Source organism: Myotis brandtii, unplaced genomic scaffold, assembly GCF_000412655.1.
Source record: "Myotis brandtii unplaced genomic scaffold, ASM41265v1 scaffold18, whole genome shotgun sequence".
Classification (NCBI taxonomy): domain Eukaryota; kingdom Metazoa; phylum Chordata; class Mammalia; order Chiroptera; family Vespertilionidae; genus Myotis; species Myotis brandtii.
Window position 1 is genome coordinate 2,681,995 of NW_005356674.1, and position 7,033 is coordinate 2,689,027.

General features: G+C 40.7%; 1 protein-coding gene across 5 annotated transcripts in view; it reads left to right on the plus strand.

The window, feature by feature from the left end:
• STAG1 (stromal antigen 1) overlaps nucleotides 1-7,033 on the plus strand; it is a 237,727-nt gene that overhangs the window by 29,195 nt on the left and 201,499 nt on the right. The window lies entirely within an intron of this gene.

Genomic DNA, 7,033 nt, shown 5'->3' on the forward strand with positions numbered 1-7,033 from the left:
GCCTGCCCCTGCTCCCCGCCCCAGACCTTCAGCACCCTATTGTCTGTGTCCATGGGTTCTGCATATATGCATACAGGTCTTTGGTTGATTATCTCCCACCCATCCACCCTCCCCCGCCTTCCCTCTGAGATTCTGCACTCTATTCGATGCTTCTGTGTCTCTGGATCCACTCTGTTCATCAGTTTATTTTGTTACTTAGATTCCACATATGAGTGCAATCATGTGATATTTGTCTTTCTCTGACTGACTTATTTCACTTAGCATGATACTTTCCAGGTCCCTCCATGTTGTCTCAAAGGGTAAGAGATCCTTTTTTTTTTTTTTTTTTTTTCTCGTGCCTGATTGCTGTGGCTAGGATTTCCAGTACTCTGTTGAACAGGAGTGGTGAAAGTGTTAACCCTACTCTTGTCCTTGATCTTAGAGAAAAAGCTTTCAACCTTACTAGTATATCACTGAGTATAATGTTGGCTGTGGGTTTGTTATATATGGTTTTTATTGAGGTTGGATATGTTTCTTCTGTACTGTTTTTTATCATGTATTTGAAAAAAAAAGTTTTTTTGCACCTATTGAGAAGATCTTACGATTTTTATGTTTCCTTGTGTTAATGTGGTATATCACATTTATTGATTTACATATGTTGAATCAGTTTTGCATCCCAGGAACAAATCCCACTTGATCATGGTGAATGCTTTTTTTTAATGTGCTGTTGAATTTGGCTTGGTAATATTTTACTGAGAATTTTTACATCTATACTCTCCATTCAGTATCATCTGACTTTGTTATGTGTATAATGCTGGCCTCATAAAATGAATTTGAGAGGGTTTCCTCCCTTTTCATTTTTTGGAAGATTGGTTTAAGAAGGATTGGCATGGATTCTTCTTTAAATATTTGGTGTAGTATTCACCAGTGAAACAATCTGGTTCTGGCATTTTCTATTTTGGGAGGTTTTTGATTACTGATTTAATCTTCATAGCAGCCATCAGTCTGTTAATATTTTATATTTCTTCGTGATTTAGTCATAAGTTGTATGTTGCTATGAATTCATCCATTTCTTCTAGGTTGTTTTGTTTGTTGTCATATAATTGTTCATACTAGCTTCTCATGATCCTTTGTATTCTGTGGTATCAATTTATAATATCCTTTTAGTTCTGATTTTATTTGAGTCCTCTTTTTTTCTGAGGAAGTTTAGCTAAATGTTGGGCAATTTTGTTTCTTTTCAAAAACTCCAACTCTTAATTTCATTGATCTTTTCCATTTATTTCTCCTCTGATCTTTATTTAGTTTCCTTCCTTCTGCTGTGTTTGGGCTTAGTTTTTCTTTTTCTAGTGCTTTGAGATCTTTTTTGTTTCTTAATATAGGGATTTATTGTTGTAGCCTTCTTAGAAATGCTTTTGCAGCATTCAATTGGTTTTGATATGTTGTGCTTCCATTTTTGTTAGTTTCAAAGCATTTCTTGATTACCCATTTTATTTCTTCTTTGACTCATTGATTGTTCAGTAGCATTTTGTTTAATCTCCACATTTTGTGATTTTTCAATTTTCTGTGTTACTGATTTCTAGTTTCTACCATTCTGGTCAGAACAGATACTTGATATGATTTCAGCTTTAAATTTGCTAAAGCTTGTTTTATGAAATATTATGTGATTAGTCCTGAAGAAGTTTTCATGTGTGCTTGAGGAGAATGTGTCTTCTGCATCTGTTGGCTGGAATGCTCAGCATTTGTCTGTTCCATTTGCTCTGAAGTATGTATGGTTCAAACCCAACATTTTCTTCATTTTATGTTTATATGATCTATCTATTTTTGAAAATGGGATATTGAAGTTCCCTAATGTTGTATTGAGGTCTGTTTTGCCCATCTATTAGTATTTGCTTAATATATTTAGGTGCTCTGATGTTTGGTGCATATATATTTATGATTGTTATAGCTATCTCTACTTTCTACTTTCATGGAATATTTTTTGCCATCTCTTCACTTTGAGCCTTTATGTGTTCTTGAAGCTGAGGTAAGTCTTTTGTAGCCAGCATATGTAGGGTGTCCCAAAATTCACGCAAGAAATAATTTTGATAGAAAACACAGGTTTATAATTAAAAATTGTAAATTTTTTATTGATTCATAAAGTATACAGTATAGGGTTATGTATGGAATAGCAAATCGGGTAAATGACCTCCATGGCTTTGCTGACACATATGCAAAGCCGTGGTCTTCATTGATCTTCATTGTCCCTGCTCCTGGGCCATAATTGGTGCTTGGTAATGCTTATCAAATTGAAGGAATTGAAATCAAAGGGCAACAGATATTAGAATCTGATTCAATAAACCAAGTAAAATTAGGCTTTTATTTTTTGTTGTTAATGCTCACGCAAAATTCAAATCTTGCGTGAATTTTGGGACACCCTGTATTTGGGTCTTGTTATTTATCCTTCCATCCATCCACTTTAGATTTTGATTGGAGAATTCTGTGCATTTAGATTAATTATTGATAGGCAAGGACTTTCTCAGGCTGTCTATTTAATTATTTTCTGGTTGTTTTGAAGTTCTTTTTTCCCCCTCTCTTTCTTTCTTACTGCTTTCCTATGTAAATTGATGGTTTTCCATAATGATATATGTTGATTCCCTTCTCTTTATCTTTTCTGTTCATCTCTTAGAGCAGTGGTCGCCAACCTTTTGGACCTCACGGACCACCAGTGGTCCGCAGACCACCGGTTGGCACCCTCTGTCTTAGAGCACTCTGGGCTTCCATCCAGGTGGTGGAGTAGAAATTAAATAAAAAAATAAATCAAGAAACAAAACAATTTTGCCCTGTAGTTCCCATGAGATTTACATAAAATATCTTAAACACATATGATAGTCTGTTTTATGCTAATAACAATTCAACTTTGATTACATACAAAAACAACCCTTTTATTCTGCTTCCCTTTTATGTTTTTCAGTCATTTTTTATATTGTGTATCCATTAACAAACTATTGAAAGTATTTTTAATATTTTTTTCCTTCAACACTTATACTAGAATTAGGTAGTTAACAGAGCCCCATATCACTTATTATATTAGGGGTTCAGAATCTGACTATGTGCTTATATAACATCCCATTCTCCTGGCCTATAAGGTCTCTGGTGAGAAATACACTGATAGCCTTATTGGGGTTTCCTTTGGAGAGAATTATTTTTTCTCTTGCTTTAAAATTCTCTCTTTAGTTTTGGTTCAGAGAGTTTTGTTCTTATGTATCTTGGAGAATAATGTATGTTTGTTTGTTTGTTTGTTTGTTTTGCTAATCCTCATGCAAGGATTTTTTTCCATTGATTTTTAGAGAGAGGAAGGGAGGAGAGAGGGAGGAAGAAATAGTAACACCAATGTGAGAGAGACACATCTATTAATTGCCTCCTGAACTTGCCCCAAACAAACCTGCAACACAGGTTCGTGCCCTTGACTGGAATTGAACCCACGACCCTTTGGTGCATGGGGCGGCACTCTAACCACTGAACAACACTGGCCAGGTCATGAGGAGGTTTTTGTGTGTGGTTGTTTTTTAAAAAATATTTTTATTGATTTCAGAGAGGAAGGAATAGGGAGAGAGAGATAGAAACATCCATGATGAGAGAGAATCATGGATCAGCTGCCTCCTGCAAGTCCCCCACTGGGGATCAAGCCCACAACCCCGGGCATGTGCCCCTGACTGGAATCGAACCCGGGACCCTTCATTTCGCAGGCCGATGCTCCATCCACTGAGCCAAAGCGGCTAGGGCTGTGTGTGTTTTTTTAAATTGATTTCAGAGAGGAAGGGAGAGAGAGAGAGAGATACATCAATGATGAGAGAGAATCATTGATTGGCTGCCTCCTGCATGCCCCCAACTGGGGATCAGGCCCAGAACCCCGGGCATGTGCCCTTGACCGGAATCGAACCCGGGACCTGTCAGTCCCCAGGCCGATGCTCTATCCACTGAGCTAAACTGGCTAGGGCAGGAAGAATGTTTTTGATTGAAGATTTGAGGTGACCTATTTGCTTCATAATGTTGGATGTCCAAATCTTTCTCCAGGTTTGGGAAGTTCTTTGCTATTATTTCTTTAAATAATATTTGTTATTACTTTTTTTTATGATAATATCTCATAATTTCTGTAGGTTTCCTTCCTTTTTCTTTTTGCTCTTCTGATTGGATAATTTCAGCTGATCTATATTCTAGCTCAGTGATTCTACTTTCAGTTTGTTCAAGTCAGCTATTGAAACTTGATTGAATTCTTCATTGCAGTCATATATTCTTCAGCTCCAAAATTTGTTAGTTCTTTCTTGTGTTTTCTATTGCTTATTGAACTTTTCGTTTGTTCTTGTATTTTTTATATCATTTTAATTGTTTATCTGTTCTTTTGTAGCTCTCTGACTATCTGTAGAACAGTTGTTTTGAGTTCTTATTCGGGCAATTTCTGAATCTGTTTCTTTGGCCTAGTTACTGGAGATGTACTATATTCCTTTGATGGAGAAATATCTCTCGATTCTTCTAATCACTGTGTCCTGCCTTTGTGTCTGCACATTTGAAGAAGTAGTACCTCTTCCAGACTTTATAGACTGATTCCAATAAGGGAATTCTTTCACCTGTGGTAAGGGCACACTGGATTATGCTGTGACTTTGAGTCTAGTGGTGCAGAGTACCAAATGCAGGGGCATGTGGCAGCACTAGGTCTGGCAGAGAACAGGGGTTCGTAATGTCTCTTTGGCTCATGCCACTTGGGTCCACAGCATTGACTGTGTGGTTGTTGGCGGTGTAAGCAACAATCTGCAGTTACTGCAAGCGTTGTTGATATGTTAGGCAGCACCTTCAGATCCAGTAGCTAGGGATGAAATCAGTCAGTGATGGTGGTTGGAGCTGGTGGTGTGCACACACTCAGCTGTGGTGGTCAGCTGCAGACACTTACATAGTGGTAGAGGCCAGTTGCATACACACTTGTAGTGATGAGGGCCAATGCGGGTAGCAAGGACTGGGACTAACTGGTTTCACTGGCAGCTATAGAAACCCTGGCTAGTAGCATCCTCTCCTGTGGTTGCCAGGTTTCTCCCCAGACATGTACACTACAGTGGAGACTCATGACAGGTTATGGTGTGCAGGTACACAGCTTGGTTGGGGGTAGTTATAGGTAGGCATGGTGATGCTGGCTACTTAGAGAAGACAGAGCCTGATTGGGGCCTACAACAGTGACAGGGTACCTTGGCTGTCAGTGCATTCATTGGTGTCTGCATATCTCCTCACCCCCCTGCATTTGCACTGCAGTGAAGGCCAATGATTGGTATCAGGTTAGTGGAGCAAAGCTGGAGGGGTTACCCCTGAGCATTGGCACAGTGGTGGTGGTGGGGGGTGGGCACTAGGCTGGTATCTTGCAATTGTGAAGCTGCAGAATCCCAAGTTGGCTTTGAGCCATGGCTCCCATGGCAGGAGGTGGGAGGGTGACAGGCTGAGGAAGCTGGATTATTACACTTTTGCAGCAGTAGAGTTCATGGGTGGCTGAGGTGCTGTCCTGCAGTGGCAAGTGGGAGCAGGAAGGACTCCAATAGCTGGCATTTGTGAGTGCAAATACCTCTGGGAGGAAAGTAGACGGGCTGCAGGGGTTCACAGTGGTCCTGCTGGCCTTTGGCTTCATCAGTGGCAAAATCTGCTGAGTTAGTCTGCAGAGCTGGTCTCTGAACCGTGATCACACCTGCTGTTTGTCTGCTAATAATAACCTCTGCTTTTATTCCTGTTCCTAGCCGGCTTACCACATTGCAGCTTTGCTGGTCTGGGTGGGGTGAAACCGAAGTGGGACCTGTGTGCAGTGTCCTGTAAGGCTGAAGAAGCTGGTCATTCACCCCACTCTTTTCTGTTTAGAGGAACTCTTCTTGCTGGGAAGTTTCTTCTTAGCACTGAACAATATCAGTTTGGAGGATGATGCAGGTTAAAAAACGATGTCTTCCTCTTTTTCTTGTGTGATTATTCTCAGTTTTGTTGTTAAAATTTCCTTAGTGGACTCTAGAAGTCTCCCAAAACTGTTTTGTTTGTAGATAGCTATCCAATCTTTGATCTTTGTGGGGCAACAGGGAAGCTGGGTTTTTCCTCCTACTGATGGGCAGTTCTTTTTCAGTATTTTAAATATGTCGTTCAATTATCCCCTGGCTTTCATTGTTTTTGATGAGAAGTGTGTCATATTTTTTATCCTTTGGTTCCCTGTAGGTTGTTTTAAAATTGGTTGTTTTAAAATTCTCTTTTTTTAAAGATTCCCAGCAAGTTGATTTTGATATGACTTATGTAGTTTTCTGTTTTATCCTGCCTCCTGGTTAAGGCCCTTATATATAATCATCCATCCACCCATGCCCATAGTTGGCAGTGCCTCTAACTATCACCAGTTTCTGCCAGTCCAAGAAGGGCTTATCTTACTGGAGTTTAGTTCTTTAGAGTCCCTTGCTTCCACACCTCTCTGATAGCTTTTTAAAAGTGTAGGGTGCTTACTTCCAAATGAATAATCAATTACATCAGTTATCATTTATTAAGTAATTCACCCCTATTCCTCTAAAATTGAAAAATTTCCTGTGTCAGAGCTTAAGTTCTATGCTTACATGGATTGATTTCTATTCTTTTATATTGTTTTTCTAGTCCTACATTATTTCCAGTCTGTTTTGTTTTATATATATATATATAGAGGCCCGGTGCACAAAAATTTGTGCACTCGGGGGGAAAGGGGGGTCCCTCAGCCTGGCCTGTGCCCTCTCGCAGTCTGGGACCCCTCGGGAGATAACGACCTGCTGGCTTAGGCCTGCTCCCGGGTGGCAGAGGGCAGGCCCAATCCCTAGGTGCAGCCCCTGGTCGGGCTCAGAGCAGGGCTGATTGGGGAGTTGGGGCGCCGCCCCGTCATGCACAGAGCAGGGCGGATCGGGAGGTTGCGATGCCACCCTCAGTCACGCTCAGGGTAGGGCCGATTGGGGGGTTGGGGGGTTGGGGCCTGTCACACTCAAGGCAGGGTCGATGGGGAGGTTGCGGCGCCACCCCCTGTCACGCACAGAGCAGGGCCGCAGGGCCG